The sequence below is a fragment of the Mauremys reevesii genome, linkage group 6, assembly GCF_016161935.1.
Source record: "Mauremys reevesii isolate NIE-2019 linkage group 6, ASM1616193v1, whole genome shotgun sequence".
Classification (NCBI taxonomy): domain Eukaryota; kingdom Metazoa; phylum Chordata; order Testudines; family Geoemydidae; genus Mauremys; species Mauremys reevesii.
Window position 1 is genome coordinate 104,443,179 of NC_052628.1, and position 18,034 is coordinate 104,461,212.

Genomic DNA, 18,034 nt, shown 5'->3' on the forward strand with positions numbered 1-18,034 from the left:
TTCTTTGTGCAGCTGAAGAGTAGACAGAGGAAAAATATTCCTTGTATATCATGCACAAAGCAGCCTGCTTTTTGCTCAAGGTGGAAGACAATGTTACACAGGGGCTATCTGTTGAATCCAAGTGTGGTGCAACATTCTTGGATGCCATATTCATCCATTTATTATCTTCCCTTCCAGTCAAAAGGAAAAGATTATTTTTATTGTGACGGTTTCGTTAATATAGTAGGTGTAATAAACTGTTTTCAGATGCCTCATTATGTCTTCAGCTGGGAATGAGCCAATGTATAGTCACTGAAACCATTTGCATTGCATGGACAGAACCTGTTGTGAAGATAATAAAAGAGTTAATGTATTAGATAAATATCCAGAGCCAACAGATGGTTCTTACTTTTTCAGGTATTTAGTGTACTGTGGATTAATAGATAGTTGTTACCTCAGTGTTTCTCTCTTTTTTTTCTTCTTCTGCATTATCCCAATTTGAAAATGTTTTTAAAAGAGTAGCTGATATTCTGACAACCTTTGTCTTATGTGAATCCAGACAGCGAAGTTCAGTATAGATATTTTGAGGCTGCAAAGTGTGTGATATTAATTTAGCAACTCTGAAAATTAATGCATGGTGTTTAAACAATATCAATGTAGTCATACAATGGAATCCATATCACTCTCAGCTGCTGTAATCTTTTGGCTACATACGAATCAAAGACAAAAGAAGATCAGACCATCTAGGTAATCTTCCTGGACATTTAGGATTGTTTCCTAATTTACCCTTTCTTAACATGTTTACAAGACTGATGTTAACAGTCCCAGGTGGCAGGGTTTCCACCACTTTCCCTAGAAGACTGTTCCACAACCTAAAAAGTGTCACTGAATGGATATTTTTCTTAATATTCAGCCTTCATTATGATTCTTGATTTCATCCTGCTGTGCCTGATAATGCTTCTGTGTGCTGCTATAAAAAATTCCTCTCCATTGTTAACACCCTGTCAATTTTTACTGTGCCTCCCTGCTCAGGCATTGCTTCCCTCATTTAGCTATCACTCTCTTCAGTTCCCACAACCTCCTGCTTGCTTTTATTGCTCTTCTCTCAACTTCCTCCATGCTCCATAAATTGATGCCTTTTTGCATGTGTCTTTGTATAAATATATGTGTATAGTGACACATATATATGAAGAGAGTCAGAGAAACATGTACACAGAGGGATCACCCTTGAGTTCTCTACTTTATCCGCCATCAGTCTACAGTATTTGTTGATCTTCTGCACCATTAGTTTTGTTCCTTTTAAAAGTGTAAAGTTTAATATCCCTATCATGCATAGGTAGAGCTAGTACTAGTAGGTAGCATAAAACTCACCATTCACTACCTAGGTACCTGCATATCATGAGGGGGATCTTCCTATAATTAGAATAGAAAATTACACAGTACCTCCATCATTGCTGAGTGGCAAAGGTTGAGATTTTAATGATGCCTTGTAGTATCTCTTCTGCTAGTCACTGCGTTTCTCCACAAACTCCCATTTAACTTCTGAGTCTGGGTCTTCTGCATAGGGATCTCTGTTCAGGGTACACATCAGAAGCCATCAAGAAGTTTTATTGGTTTGACTAAGAAGCCAGAGAGCAGACAGTAGTTAGACTTTTAATAGAATAGAGAGAGTCCTGCTATTTTGTAAAAATAATAGGCCAAGGGGGATGGCAAACTCCTTCCTTCTGCTAGGGATTTGTGGCCTGGGAGTCTGGCACTCTTCTCTCAGAAATACGTAGAAGAGTAGAGGGCACAGATTGTCATGGTTGGATGTGACCCAAGAAAGAAGAGGTATCTGAGGACTTTAACTACAGTGTTCTCTTATTTTCTTGGTATAAGGGACGGAGATGACATGCAGGAGAAAGCTACTTCAGATATTTGGTTAAAAAAACCATTTTGTTTGGGGACTTCACAGGTTTGCATGCACTTACTCAAGTTTAGCTATACTAGTTGTACGTGCATTTAAATTCACTTGTTTTTGTATCAAACATGAGTCTTCGGGACTGTTCTGTGGATTATCCAGTTATACCTTGCATGACAACTCTCTCTCTCACTCATGTATGCTTGACCTTGGAATTTCCTTTAGCTCTGCATTTGAACGAGCAGCAAAAAATGTACATAACTCCACTAAGAGGCTGCCACAGAAACTATTCAAGACAGACTGCATTTTTCCTTGTTCAACTTCTTCACCGTGTATTAATAGAATTCTGAAGCAGTTTAAGGAGGTCTATAAGACTATGGCAGGGTACTTCCTATGATCCTATAGCAGATATATAACCTTATAATAAAAGTATCCATTTACTTTCCCCCAAAGTACAGAACACCAGGATAAAGTCCAAAATGTGCAAGTCAGAATGTCACAAATAGTCCTAGGTAGTGCCTGTATAGTTCAGATTCTTTTTGTTTACATAATCATAAAACAAATAATAAGTAGAGCGTTATGACTACCCTCAGATTTTCAAAAAAGGAGCCTGCACTGTTTCAGTTAATCAAATCTTAGAATGTACACTCGCCTCAAGGCTTAAGCACAATATATAAATCCTGTGTTCTATACAATACAAAACCCAGCCTTCTGTGTTGAACATTATGTTCTTAAAATGTTTCACTTCTGAACAAATTAAATTACAAGTAATAAAGAGATCAAAACTGATTTTTTCCTAAAGCAATTTAAATGCAATTCTGCCTGTTAAGTACAGTTCAAATGTGTTTCACTACATAAAACTAAAGCATCAAATATACCTTAGGGTCTTAGTCTCAAACCACTGTAGACTCAACAAATAAAGGATTTGCTCATTTTTTCATCATGAATCACAATTAGCATACAATTGCCTTCTTTTCCCTATTATCAAGCTATTGTAAGATCCCCCACTATGCACCTTCAGGGTTGTACAATTGAAATAAAAGCAGAGTTAGCTGGAAAAGAGATTTCTAACCCTTACTATTTTACTTGTGCTTTCAGAATTGAATTTGAAAACTTTTCAAAATGCCGGCATGTCACATAAATAATCTAGGGGCAAGGATACAATTTCCAGTATACTCTTAACTATTACTTCAACTTCATTCATCTTAGCAGGTTAGACTTTGTCAATGGAAGTGATTTAATGCACTTCATTTTTTCTCTGTCTATGGTATGTGACCACCCCTGTAGCCAAACGATGTGTTTGCTTTGCACCTAGTGTCTGACCAACACCTTCCCAGTTGTGCTTTCTTTATCAGATACACTTTATAAAATCAAGCACCTAATTTTTGTTTACAAGACGGGTAACTTCACACACAATTGTGTCTGAGCAAGGACAGCTAGAGCCTGGGTAAGGATTTAAAGATAGGAGCAATACAGTGAAAATTGTCCAACGCTTAGACCAGTGCTATCAATGTACAGAAATCAATTGACCTCAATGAACATTGAATCAGACCTTTAGTCAGTAGTTTTCACTAATTTGTGTAACTCAGTTGTATTATCTTAAGAAAATAACATGTATTATCAGCATCTCTGTATATGGCTAAAGTTTTAAAGAGTGACATCTTAAGGAGACCTGATTTTCAGAAAATGGGGAGCACCCAAAAATTCAAATTCAAGCCCTTGAAAGTGTCTCAATTTGGGCACCCAAAATGTATATATGAGCATGCATGCACACAATATGACCTCCTGAGATCCCTTCCAACCCTGATACTCTATGAATATACAGATAGATTTGCTTAGGTAATCATTATTGTGATTAATAGTATTGTTTTCTGATTCCTTCACCTACTATGTCTTGAGAGATTATCAGACATTATTATCTTAGAGAAATGCACTTCTCTGTACATTAGTGAATATAGCTGGTTTAAAAAAAGGGGGGCGGGAAACTATTAGTTCTCACAAAACTGCATTTCAGAAAATTTAAACCAGCTCACTAATGAACAACCTTATGGTGAGTATTGAGTTGGAGCTTTAACTACCAGTTAAGGGGTGGGATTCCATGACAGGCAGTCAGATTTCCATTAAACTTCTACAGTTGCATGGCACAGGGTCTTATATATGTCAACCCTGAGTTGCTTGTAGATGTTTTTGAAACCAAAGCAAAGTAAAAGGGCAGAGACCATACAGCAGAGAGAGACTGTAAAAAGAAGGTGAGTGTATACACCTTAGAAACTTGCATAAATGGGACTGTCTAGGGTACAGTTCAAACATTTTGCATGGGCGACAAGCATATTTGTATGTTGTGCCATTTCTTTTAAAGGACAGTCTGTGATAAGAATACACAAAAGATTCCACCCCACAACATTCTTCATTTAACCCCTTCAGCTGAACATGCACCACAACAACATCAGTTGGGAGCAGTGCTTCTTTAGAGATTATTTTATCTCTCAGGGAGGCCTGGGTGTCTCAGAAGGTTTACAGGAGTTAGCTAAGATTTCAGAAAAGACCATCTGATTATGCTGTTTGGGATTTTATACATCAAAGTGATCCTTGTTTAGCCCAAATAATGTGCTTGTCTCATTGGCAGTGTGAACAGATTTACTGTAATAATGGGGGTTGGTCCCAGTCCCAGTTGGAGTCTTGTGTTGTGGTTCACATGGTAGATTTATTTCCCCTTTCTCAGAGGGTCCCTACCAGGTTCCATAAGTCTCAAAAAACCAAAGTAAAAAGGGATTACTTGGAATTAATATAGCTGTACGAAATAGGAGACGAGAGGGGCTTGCTCCAGCAAGTCCCAGTGAAAACTTCCCAGCCATGCTCCATGAGCACTTTAGCCTACTGTGACTAAAAAGCTGACCTTGGAGAGTGGGTAGGGATTTTCTCTGCAGTCACTAACAGGCTCAGTTAGCTTGAAAAATATTTAGTCCTTCTTCTCCTTTGCTCTTTGAAAGCTCAAACCTTTAAGTAGCAGTGTCTGCAATGAGGGATAGTTGGTCTATGTTATGTAACTCCTTGTTCCTGGATTAATCCCTTATCTGCCTACATGGGGTCTACACAGCACACTTCTAGTGGTTTTCTATACATGATTCACATGCATCAGAGATACAAGATAATTCCCCAGATACCGTCTCACATTTTGTATCTCAAGATTCCATAACATAAAGTCACAGCAAAAATTAGTTAAATCAATCCTTGCAGCTAAACACCCATTACCTCATGAAGACATACTCATCTGTTATATTTGGTTTATGTATAATGACTACAACTTTTTTTGAAATCTAGCAATATTACACAATATTTTAATTAAACATGTGCTTGACATTGTGTGGAAACTATACATGCTGCTATAATTTTCTACCTTTTTCCTGTTCTCTTTCCAAGAATTTAGTGTATCCTTGTCTGTCTCACCTACTAGATCCTTGACAAGCTTCATTGCTTCCAAACTGTGAAGTTGGCCCTGGGACTTCAGGCTAAGATTGTTAAGGGACTTGTTGGATTTGCTTTTTTATTTCTTATCCTCATAAGCAATTATGAGTAAATTGCTCACTATTATGAGTGTAATAAAAAGGTTCTGTGCTACTCCAAGATAAAGTAAAATGATATTTTATTGTAGTAGCTGTCTGAGCAGTTTCCAAACTCTTCAGTGATTTTCCAACTGTATGCATTAACTTGTACATGTTTCCATGTTTAAAACTGGGGCAATTTATTTTAGGGATAACTATGAGCCCAATATGCAATTTACATGGATATAGGATTATTCTCTCAAACATGGGGCTCCAAGAGAGGGCTGGTTTTTGTTGTTTTGTTTTTCTTTTTTTTCTGGAAGTGGTGGATAACGTATTTATTCTGGACATAGACTAAACTTCCAAAATATTCTGTATGGTTTCATCTAGCCTTTCTAGTGTCTATTCATAAATAGTTTTCCATATTTTCAGAGGTTAGGAAGCTCAATGAGTGAATCCATGGACAGACCAGAAAACAGTCTCATAAAAAATGTTACAATTCTGGCTATGTGACAATTAACCATCATTAGGCTAAGAGAGCAAGGTTCCAATTCTACAATGAACTCCATGTGGATGGACCTCTGAGCCCATACAGAGCTCATTGCAGGATTGGGGCCCATGTCGTTATTTTCTTGATAAACAGCAGTTCCACAAGGTATGAATTTTTTGTAAGCAAAAGAAACAGTGCAAAACTAGGCTGTCTATTTGAATATCCAAAAGGCTTCTCATTTACACATCTTTTAAGTGCTGATACAAAACCCACTCAAGTTAAATGGGAGTCTTTCCATTGTTTTAGCAAGCATTGAATCAGACCTGAAATCATAGGAGGATGGGAGGAAGGACAGAAAACAAACATAAAAAGCTTGTAAACACATCTTGTATTTCTTTTGAATTCACCCTGGAATAATAATAACTTACTAAGCCAAATATTGGCTGGACATTCAAAGATAAATGTGTAACTGAGAATTAATTTACTACATTTTCTGAATTCAAGTTTCAATAGCTAATACCTTGAAGAAAGCAAAGTGCCAGTAGAGCATTATTAAGACAAGTGGGGTAGGATAATATCTGTTGTTGAACCATTTCTCTTGGGGAGAGAGACAAGTTTCTGAGCTTACACAGTGCTCTTCTTCAAGTCTTGGGAAAGGTACCCAGAGCATTTTTATAAGCTCCTGTGTACTCTGTCTGCACTGATTCAGTTTTCTTTCTTAGGAAACTATAATTTTGTAAGTTTTACTGGAGAGAGAAAATGTAAAGGGGCCCACAGGAAACACATTCTTAAACTTGCTACCAATCTTTATTATTAAACAGGGAACAGTGTATAATGTAATTCCCAGCAGTTAGGCTTTAAAAAAAAAATCATTAAATTTCAAATAAGAAAATAAGTCTCATAAGAAACATATCTGATGCATTTATTGTCCTGTGGTGGTTCCCTTGCATTCTCTGTCAATGAAACGCTTTGTACAAATATTTTACTTTACTAACCATATAAAGCATTACTTTACAACTTCCCAAAGCCTACAGTGATGTGGCAGCTGTTCTCTGGGTTTTCTCTCCTCTTAGTAACCCCAGCCACAGGCTCCTTCTTTTACTCAGTCCCCTCCTGCGGTCTGTAGGAAGGCAGCCCTGCTCCTCCAGAGTGGGATGGACATCTGGAGCCTTATCCAAAACCCTAAGAAATCAAAGGGAACCTTTCCATGGGGTAAGGCCTCCATATTCCTGAAGATGTAGTGCAGGAGAGGAGAACCCCAGTTACTCTCAGGAGACACCTTATTCCCCCCTATAAATACTAATGGTAGCATAGGGGAGTATGGTCCATGACTTTCTGCTGAGAAATATAAATTTGCAGAAGAGAATGGTGACAGCTAATAGAAATATGCAGTAGCCTGTCACAGATTAGCCTGTTTTGTAATGTATATTCTTTATGCAGACAATATGCAACAAGAAAATTCAAGAGTTAATTTTATATATTTACGGATTCTGATAAATACAATTTGTCTATGAAATTCCCTAATTTATTTTACCTATTTTTCAATTTAAAAGATGTTTTGTAGCATGAGCTTTCGTGGGTGAACACCCACTTCTTCGGATGCAAGCAGTGGAAATTTCCAGGGGCAGGTGTGTATATATAAGCAAGCAAGAAGCAAGCTAGAGATAACGAGGTTAGATCAATCAGGGAGGATGGGGCCCTGTTCCAGCAGCTGAGGTGTGAAAACCAAGGGAGGAGAAACTGGTTCTGTAATTGGCAAGCCATTGGTTCTAAAGCCTAAACTAGGGAAAAAATGCTTAAGGATTACAGAAGCCTAAGAGTACATTCTTATATTTTTACTGGATATAAGCAAAGCTTCAAATATAAGTGATGTGATACTTTATTTTCAGCTAAATACAGGAAACAGGGTTTGTTTGTTTTTTAAATATCTAAAGTTCTAGGGTAGGAGAGAAAGAACATGCAAATAGCATCACAATAAGGAAAGTCCCTGAAGATAAGCTGTACGTTCACAGGGTTTTAGTTATTAACTGGGTATTAATCATGGGGTGTGTTTAGAGCCAACTATATTAACAGGATGCAAACATGGATAAAATTTGTAGTATAGACCATGTCCAAAAGTTGGAACTGCTGCTGTGAAAGTTAGTAATGCACGTTTTTGGCTGTTTGGCGACAATCTTAGAGACAGTCAAATATCTTGACACCTGTTAAGTCATTCCCCAAGTGTGCTGCACGAAGGACAATGTGAAGAGGATTTCATTTACATTACAAGAACACTGTAAACTTAAATCCTAGAGGGATAATTTCTCAGCTCATGTAAATCAGCATAGTTCTACTTGGATTGTTTTTTCTTCCATGTTTGTACAGTGCCTCATACAATGGGGCCCTAGGCTGTGACTGAAGCTCCTAGGCACTTTGGAGAATAGAAATAATTAATAATATTTAAGTCATTATTGCTAAGTTTTATTAGCTATTAATTTCCTATTGTTTGTCGTCAATAATGGCCACATATTATGGAGGATCCAGTTGTGGCTGCAGAGTTAAGGTTGAATTAAGCTTTGCACTTAGAGAGTGAAGCTCTTGGTTATACATAAAAAAATAGTGTGACTATTCTCCCTAAGCTTATAACACTTACTTTGAGTGTAGAATGAATTCGATGACAATTTACACTATGAAGGAAGACGAGAGAGACAAATTTAATGTCTCTAAAATATCAGTTTAATCTAATCTGAAACCACAAATACTAACACGCCATATGGTTATTGCATAGTGTTACTAACAGAGGAGAATTAAGGTTGTTTTGGTATCCTAACTGAATTTCCATACTTCATCATCTTTGGATTTACTTTACATTTAAATTTAACATTGAATTTCTGGGGGCTAGGATGATTGGGTTTTGGATAATCACAACTTCACTGTAATGTATTTGGCCGTAAATTATTGATATGCACTCTCATCCTTAACTCCACTTTAACATGGAATTAAGTATGTGGTTCATTCTTTATGGAAAAACTTATTAGAATGTAACATAATGTAATTCTCTCAGCTAGTTTCACAGTAGCTGGAAGGTTACGGCCTTGTCAGACTTGTAGTGGCCAATATTTCTTTATTGTGTTATGGTGACCAGCTGTATATCATTAACCATTCTGCTTCCCTGGCCTTATTACCACATTAATTTCCTTTTTATTAACTGTGTACCCATGAAATACAGAACACAGATGGATAAACTTCTAAATGTTTTTAAGATAGCTGTGATTTTTTTCTGAACATTGCCTACATGCCCTCATAATTAGCATAGCATACACTCTCACCATAAAGCTGTTCTTTCAAGATAATGAGTTTGTGAGAGATGATGCAGTCTATGTTTTAATAGACTTGGGAGCTAGGATATGAGAGAGTGGTGGGATGGTTTGGCTTTGTTGTTTAAACCAGAGAGGTATCTTCTAGCAGATATTATATAATGAAATTGCTATGAATTGTTATATTGTAACATATTTAGATCTAGTGAAGGGTGTATGTATTTTTCAAATTTTTATCTTTGCTTATGCTTCCTTACTTCTCTCCATTCCTTTTCATTCTGAGTTCTGTGAAAAAGCTGTGATCATCTAGTTATTTAATCAAAATAGTTTTTTAAAATGAAAAATAAATATGTTATGCCTTGTTTTACATTTCACCTTCTATTATATTTGTATTTCATTTAGAAACATTGGAATCTATTGCTGTGGCCTCTGGGATTTTTTATATCAGCAAAACCCAGCAACAAACAAATATTTGCCTTTCAGTTTTAAAAATCAATAGATCACTTGTGTGTAGTTCTGCAGATTCTGTATTCTCTACTAGTTAGTAGTAAGATGAGCAATGGAAAAACAATGTTCAGTAGTGTAAGACCTACTGCAGATACAACTTTAAGCTCAGTTTCCTACTACAAATGGAACCCCGTTCTAACGTAGTGTGGTCTAAAACTTATTTTACTTTCCACTGTTGGATGTCGTGATTTGGTACACTTCAATGCCAGTGTTTAGAAATGCTTATCTTAAATGAATATATTCTTTAATTAATTGAACTATAAATTAATATAATACTTAATATATTTCATAAAAGACCCATCAAATAAAATAAAGGATAGATGGCCCCATTCATTTATGTACATGCTGTATTAAAAATTTAGGAGTAAGTCACAGAGTCAAATAGTTTATGCTTCAGTCCTTCGTGTGTGTTTTCCGATGAACCCCTAATGTGACAGGCAAAGATAACATAATGAATTCTTATTATGCTTGGAAGACCATGAAAAAAGTGACTGACACAATATTTTTTTCCAGGTGGAATAAAAGGAAACTTCTCTCCTGGCCCTGGATATCTAGTTAAGTGTTTGACTGACAGAATGTTGGTGCCAGCACTGGAAGAATTGATCAGCCTCAACTCCAGGTAGGCAAAATCTTACAAATTTGGAGGTTTGTTTAAGACTTAATTTACAAAGTTGCTGACTTCTAACAACAAAACAGAATTAAAAATTCAGTTAATAATGCAGTGGTGGAAAATGCCTTTATCTGTGCTTGTAATTCAGAGGTTCTGATTTAAACTGCATAAGGCTGTCTTTGAAACAAAGTGTACTTGTATCATTATATATATCTCTTTTCAGAAAATTAGTGACACCGCTTTCTGATAGGTAAACATAAGTACTCAGCTAAGACAGTGCCCAATTATTTAAAAAATAAAGTATGAAAACATTTTAAAATAAACATTTATGGATAGTATAGCATAATTTCTGGTGTGCCATGAGTATATCATATGCATATAGTAGAATCCGTCTGTGAGAAAGATAAACGTAGATATACAAAATATCTGTTTGCACTGTTTGTTCTTCAATGGACACACAAATTATTTTGGTGTTTAATTTCAGCCTAATTTAAAAATCATTTGACTTCCTTGGAAAGGGATTCCAAAAGAAATTTTTATCATTGATGGAAGTCCACATCTTGCTAAAAAAATTGGGGGGAAATGAACGAACTCTACCATTTTGAAGTGATATCACCAAAATACTAAGAAACATTGTTATCAACCTAATACAGAGCTAACTTCTGGAATTTGCAAAATCTGGAATCTACAAAGGGATTCGCTTTAATCATAATCCTCCCCAGTGAGAGACTGTTTGGAAATTAATATGGAGCAGTGGCACCTGCTGTTTTCTAAATGCATTTTTCAGGGAAGGAAGAGAAGGAGATAATGAGGGAGTTAGTGTGGGAACTGAGGCCTCCAGTGATATCCTATATGAGGCCTCCACAGATCAGCCTTATCAGAAATGAGCACATTGTTACGAATGTTCCTAGCACTGTTAGCGCATTTGGGGGGTGGGTAGGAGGAAGACTTAGGAAAAAGGGATGAGATTTATGGGGGATGCTCCTAAACGGAAAACAGCATAATAAAAGTATTTCCGTACAAATTTGACCTCGTTAGAGAGGAACGGGAAAGTTTAAGCTTCTAGCTTAGTGTCACAAATTTGGGGTAGCGGGGGAAAGACACCAAAACATTTCCTTTTTTTTTCTTGAAGCAGTTGACGGGCTCTCAGATTATAAATATTACCATAAATTTAGGTACTGCTTTCAGCCCACCTTAAATATTGATTTATCTAATGTTCAGTAAGTGTAAGTTTCACCAAATTGTCCAGAGAGTCTGTTGCCAGTAGGAGTTCATAGAAAGAGAAAAATCAGATTAGCCAAAGTAATGGTGGGTAGTTTCTTCCATTTGTTAACACTACCTCCTATAGCAATGCAACTCAATGAAATGACTACAGGATTCCTGGAGGATCTTTTAAAAAGCTGAAGGGTACTGATGGATAAACTTTCCAACTAGATAAAAGAACAGAGAAAAGAAATGTCAGAAGGTGTTCAGATACCATAGTAATGGGTGAAGTAAGAAAACATGAACAGTATAATTGAATCTCAGCACTGAAGATACTATTGAACATACTCAAAGCTCAGCATGTTTTAATCCTTAACTGTTCAGAGACTCTTGAAAATATTGCTTGTCAGAAGTGCTTGCAGTTAATCAGTGTAATGGAGGGAGCTGAACTGCAGTCCCTGGTTGTTTTTAATGCTGGCTTTCCTGTAACTTGGCACTGTTTCACCTGACTATTAAGCATGATGATAGAGTTGAAGTGGTGTGTTACATTTTTGCTCCATAACTGGCCAAGGGAAACTGACCTTAACTTATAATTATGTATGCTGTATAGTAAATAAAAAACAATTAATCTTCAAAGTGTTTCAAATGCATGCAGGGAAATATGTTTTTCTGCTCTGAGTTTTTTGGTTTGGTGATGCATAGAAAAGAAAGCAACTTAATGCAGTTATGTTCTTGACTTCAACGGAGAGTAAGATTGATTGGTGGAGGTGGTTTGTTTTTGTTGTTGTTGTTGTTGTTGAAGTTATATCCTACTTTGCTACATGTTAGATAGTATGGATCCCCATGAGGTTTTTGACACTGCTTAAGGTTTAAAGTTTCCTTGAGAGTCTTCACAGTCCAGCATTTGACAACTGATATGTAAATTGGAAAGATTCTTCTAGTTATGGTATTTAGTTCAGATACCCCATTTCTCTATTATGCAAAAGACCAAGAGGTTTTGTCCAGTGTTTCTCTTTAAACAGTCTAACTGCCTATTCCAAAGCACCATTATTAATAGATTTTGTATTTTATTAAGCTCATGTCCTGAAGTCAGTTGCAGAGATGAGAACTGTTACTGTTATCACAAATTGATTCTGGTTGTTACATATAAGGGTTTTAGTTGGACGTGATATGTTTTATGTAATACTGGTATACACTCTGGAGGTTGGTCATTTCCTGTAATTAGTCACACCATGAAATTGGAGTCATACTTGTGTTCCATGGTATCAGATATTTCAAAGAATATTTTTCTCTGTTCTGGTTACATATTTATATTTAAATTACATGCTCTGCAAAGTCACCTTGGGTTTCTATTAAAGTGATATGATCCTATCCTGGTCTTTAAAACTATATGCATACTGGCAACCTCAAGCTTTAGGGCTACAGTACTTAATTTTGTGAACATAATACTCGAGCCAGCCCTTGCACAATCTGAGAAGCCGAGGTGGTATCCTAATAATGCCTGGGGAGTGAAGAATCTTTGTATCACCTGAGTGAGGTTGGAAAGGAGAGCGCTACAGGAAGAGGGAAGTAAGGAGTAATGTTTAATTGGTTAAATTTTTTCTGCTTTTGATTATAAGTGGAAAAGTGTCTGTCGTCCAAGAGTTGCACATATGGAATATCAAATTATGCTGCATCTCTGAACTTTTAGGGAATATTGTCCAGCTTTCAGAGACAATTAACCACATTAGCCCTGTGTGGTAGACAAGTAATAATATACCTGTGTTACAGCTGTGTAAACTGAGGCCCTGAAAGGTACTCTAAATCACACAGAGAGTCATCGGCAGATTTGGAAGCAGAACCCAGAACTCTCACCTCCCACTTCTCTGATCTAGTCAAGAGACCACCTATGCACTAACACACTTCCCAGGGAGACCTAATTCAGAGGAATAAGCATGTCGTAATTCAGAGAGATAGTTCTCATGAAATTTCAGGAAGAGCAATGCTAAATTATTTAGCTATGCTTACCCAGTAGAAAAAAATATATCCTATTTCATACTGGGCAACAGCTTGAACCTTCCTAAGAAATGTGATTTAATTCAATTTAAAGAGAACTACAAAGCTAAATCAAAAACGGAGAGAGCAAGAGAGAATGGAATGTGAAGGACCCTGTACTAAGTTTGTTATAGATATGGTAACTTGCTCCAGACCAGAATTAGAGGCAGCCAGATGCACCTCTTTATTGGTACTTCATGACCACTCTTAAACTGGAATGTTGTAGAATTCCATTCCCCCTTCTTCCCCCCGACACACACACACACACACACACACAAGGGAACAAGTTGGGCAGACTGTGTGACAAAATGCTACAGAATGTAGATAAAATCTGTGATAAAGAAATTAGGCACATTGAGAACAAGGGAATGAATTATACTTGTGGCGTCACAAAAGGTCTTCAGTGAGCAGAATGGCAAGAATGAGGGGCATGCCAAAATTCTTTAAAAAATTTCCCCACTCCGCCTTTACACTGAAATGGTGTTTACAAGGCTTACATCTGTCTTGGGATATACCTACGCTGCAAAGTTATTGACAAAACTTTCACGGGTACTTAAAAGAGCCCCCCCACAAAAGTTAAAAGTTTTGCAAACGCAAGTGGCAGTGTGAATGCGGTGCTCCTGCCAACAAAGCTAACGCTGCTTGTGGGGCTGGAAGTACTTTGTCGGCAAAAGTGCCGACAAAGTACTGACAAAGAGTGTATATACAAGCTGACTTTTAGCGACAAGGCTGTGTTGACAGAGCCTTGTTGCTAAAAGCTTTAAGGTGTAGACAAGCCCTTGGAGAGGTAATCTCAGCAAAATTGGAGTAGGGTTATTGTTGTTCATTGTTTGTATTACAGTAGCTCTCAGATGTCCCAGTGGAGATAACGTCTCCATTGTGCTCGGCCCCGTTCAAGCACATAGTAAGAGGCAGTTCCTGTCCCCAGAGAACTCCCATCTAAATAGACAAGAACAACCAATGGCAAGCGAAAGGAAGTGTACAAATCTCTTTTTTACAGATTGTCATTTTCTCAATACCATAAAGGAATCAAGTAGCAGAGCTGCCAATTGAAACAACATATCCAGTGTATTAATCCATTGCTTCATCCTGAATCTCTAGTGGGTCTGGGCCTAGATGGCTTCAGAATCAAATGTTTACAAGCTCCTAGTGGACTCGCTCAAGTTTTTATAGGTGAAAGTGGTTTATATACCCCTTTACCATAGGTTGACTCCCATGGTCATTATATTTGTCTTTGTCCCTAATCTTAATCTGTCCTGTAAAGTTCTTGGTAGAAATCTCTGTAAAGATTTTTGCAACTTGGTTGGACTCTGATATGTAGGCAAAATATGACCAAGTGGGATTTCTTAAGATGCATCACTTAACCTTGTAATGCCACATACAAACAAAAGAATGGTTATGGGGTTATGCTGGGTCAGACTATCTGCCCCATTATATTTGTCCCCCAGAAATGGCAATACAAAAAATGCAAAGGAAATGAAGAAAACACACAGCAATTGCAAATCCATCATCCTCTCCAATCCAGTCCCCCAGTGCAGTTTTTCTAGGGGGGCTGCACCTGAGGTTGTGCCTTGATCATCTTTCTCTTGGGTAATGGTGGATGGTGGACCTATCTCCCCATTTCCATTCTGGGGTGGGGAGTGTCTCTTAAATTCTGGGGTTAGACTGACCTGACCAAGTGTTCTGGGATGCAGAAAGAAAACTTTCTCACTAATGGCATCTGTTCCGATTTGTTTCAGTTATAAGCAAAGGCGTTAAAAGTTGGATTGGGGTGTCCCAAGTCCCAGGCTAGTATTCTAAACATTGGATCATCCTTCATCAAAGCGGGCTAGACAATAATACTGCAGGCAAATATTTTACATATTGTGACAGACCCAGGCCAGTGGGGTACAGGAGTCTGGTAGAGGGCAAATATACTGGTCACTGGCTGAGTAGTTTTTCTGTCTGTGTGACCCAGAGCAGGGGGGGCTGCAGTAATCAATCAGAACCTAGAACCAAACCAATTAGGGCAGAGGCTGATTTAGGCAGGCTAAGCAGGGCACCTGGGTTTAAAAAGGAGCTCACTCCAGGAGGGGGGGGCCAGAGGAGGAGAAGTGCGTGTGGAGGAGCTGGGAGCAGAGGCAAGGGAGCTGAGAGAGGAGGTGCTGGCTGCTGAGAGAGAGGGAAGACAAGCGTTATCAGACACAGGGAGGAAGATCTGTGAGTGGTGAGAAGGTAGAGGAGGGAGGAGGCCATGGGGGAAGTAGCCCTGAAATTAGCTGCAGCTGTTGCAGCTGGCAGGAGAGGAGCTATATAGCTGCATCCCACCCTGGGCTGGGCTGGGAAGAGGCGGGCCGCCCGGCCCCCTCCTCTCCCTCCCCTGATCCGACACAGGACAGGAGGAGTTGACCCACAAATCTGCCAATAAGCGCAGGACCCACCAAGGTAGAGGAGGAACTTTGTCACAATATCAAATGCACAAGTATGTATATCACAAAGACAGACACACATTGAAAGAGGTTTCTATTGAAATGAGCAAAAAGTACTGATTTTGATCCCATATAGTAGTACAGATCTATATGACTTGATTGACTATATCTATATAAAGGTCATAACACACACATTCTGTAGGTATGGTGTGACAGGATTAAGGTGGGCCCCGTCTGGTGCAGGGCAAGTGCACCCGCCTTCCTTGGGAAATAGGGGCAGGTGCACGAGCCTTACATGCCTATTTCCCCCAACTCAATTCTGCACATCTGGGCTTAGCTGTGGGGTAGAGTTGCCCAATGGCCAGAGTCTATAGGATCACCCCTCTCGGTTGCGGTAGCATGGCCTACTCGCCGGAGTTCAAACAACGCGCTCCTACTGTCAGGGCAGTGTGTCCCAATGGCCAGAGTTCATGGGAGCTGCTGGCAGGAGGGGGAGGCAGGGGGGGGTAGGCACCCAGGCCCCCCCACCCGACCACCCCAGGCCCCCCTAGCCTAGTGTGTGGTGGTGGAACAACCAGCTACCAGCTCAGTGGGGAGTCCCACCAAAAGACGCCGAGCTTACCTCGGTGGGAGATACACACGACACTACCTGGTCACTCCTTGTGTCGTGTGTTGTCGTCTGTGAGGCATTGGGATCTCTGGATCTCTTAGTTCCCCCAGTCCCTGCCTGTCCTGCTGCTGGTGGCTGCTGGGGTCCAGGCTGCCTCCTCTTCTCTCTCCTTCTCTGGAGGGCTGGGGCAGCAGGGAGCTCTCCTCCAGCTCCCCTCCCCCTCCCTCCCCCCTGAGCTCCCTGGGCTGCTTTCTTGCTCTACACCTACTGGTACATGGGAGACCTGGAGCATGGAGAGGAGGATGTGGCAGGGCATAACCCCCTGTGGCATTATTTGTGGCCCCCCCTCCCATCCCATCCCCCCATCCATCACATATATTTATTTTTATTTTAAATTTTTTTATATTTTAATTAATTTAACATTTAAAACAAAATAAACATAAAACTAAACTGCCTGCTGTCCTGCTCCCAAGGGACCTGTCTCTCTCCCTTCATCCCTCCTCCCTCCTCTCATCTCTCCCCTCCCACCATTTCACCATTTCTGGGCAGAGGGTTGTGGGGGGGGAGGGGGTGGGGGGGTGGGGGGGGGGGGGGGTGGGGGGGGGGGGGGGAGGGGGGGGGATGAGGGGTGAGGGTGTGGGAGGGGGGGGGGGGGGGGGGGATGGGCAGAAGGGGGAAGGGGAGAGGTTTGGGGTATTGGGGGGTGTGGGCTCCAGGAGGGAGTTTGGGTGCAGGAGCAGACTCCAGGCTGAGGCAGCGGGTTGGAGGGCATGAGGGAGTTAGGAGTGCGGGTTCCCAGCAGTGTTTACTGAGGATCCTGGGAAGTGACCACCAGGTCCCTGCAGCCCCTAGATGCATGGACGGCCACAGAGGCTCTGTGTGCTGCCCTCACACCTGCAGGCATCGCCCCCACAGTTGCCATTGGTCACAGTTCCCGGCCAATGGAAGCTGCGGGAACGGCCCTCAGGGCAGAGGCAATGTCCACCCATGCGTCTAGGGGCTGCAGGGACCTGGTGACTGCTTCCAGTAGGTGCACAGAGCTAGGACAGGCAGGGAGCCTGCCTTAGTCCCAGACCCTGCTGCATTGCCGACCAGACTTTTAATGAGCCACCAAGGTCCCTTTTCAACCTGGCATTCCAGTAGAAAACTAGATGCCTGGCAACCCTATCAACATTAGACCCTGATCCTGCAATTTCCTGGGTTCTGGGGATGAATCATGGTAGTGTAGTAAAGAAGGCTGTTGTCTGTAGGTGCCTCATTTGTTGCAGAAGTTGAAAGGTAAGTAGTGAATGAGGTAGGGAATTGCAAGAAGCAAAAGAATGGTCACACTGGTAGCACTCAATTTTCCTGTCCAGGAGAATTGAATTTTATACCTGCCTGTGCCAGAGTTCCTATATGATGTTAGGCAAGACACTTAAACCAACTCTTCAGGTGGTCACTGGTTCTATTCCTAAT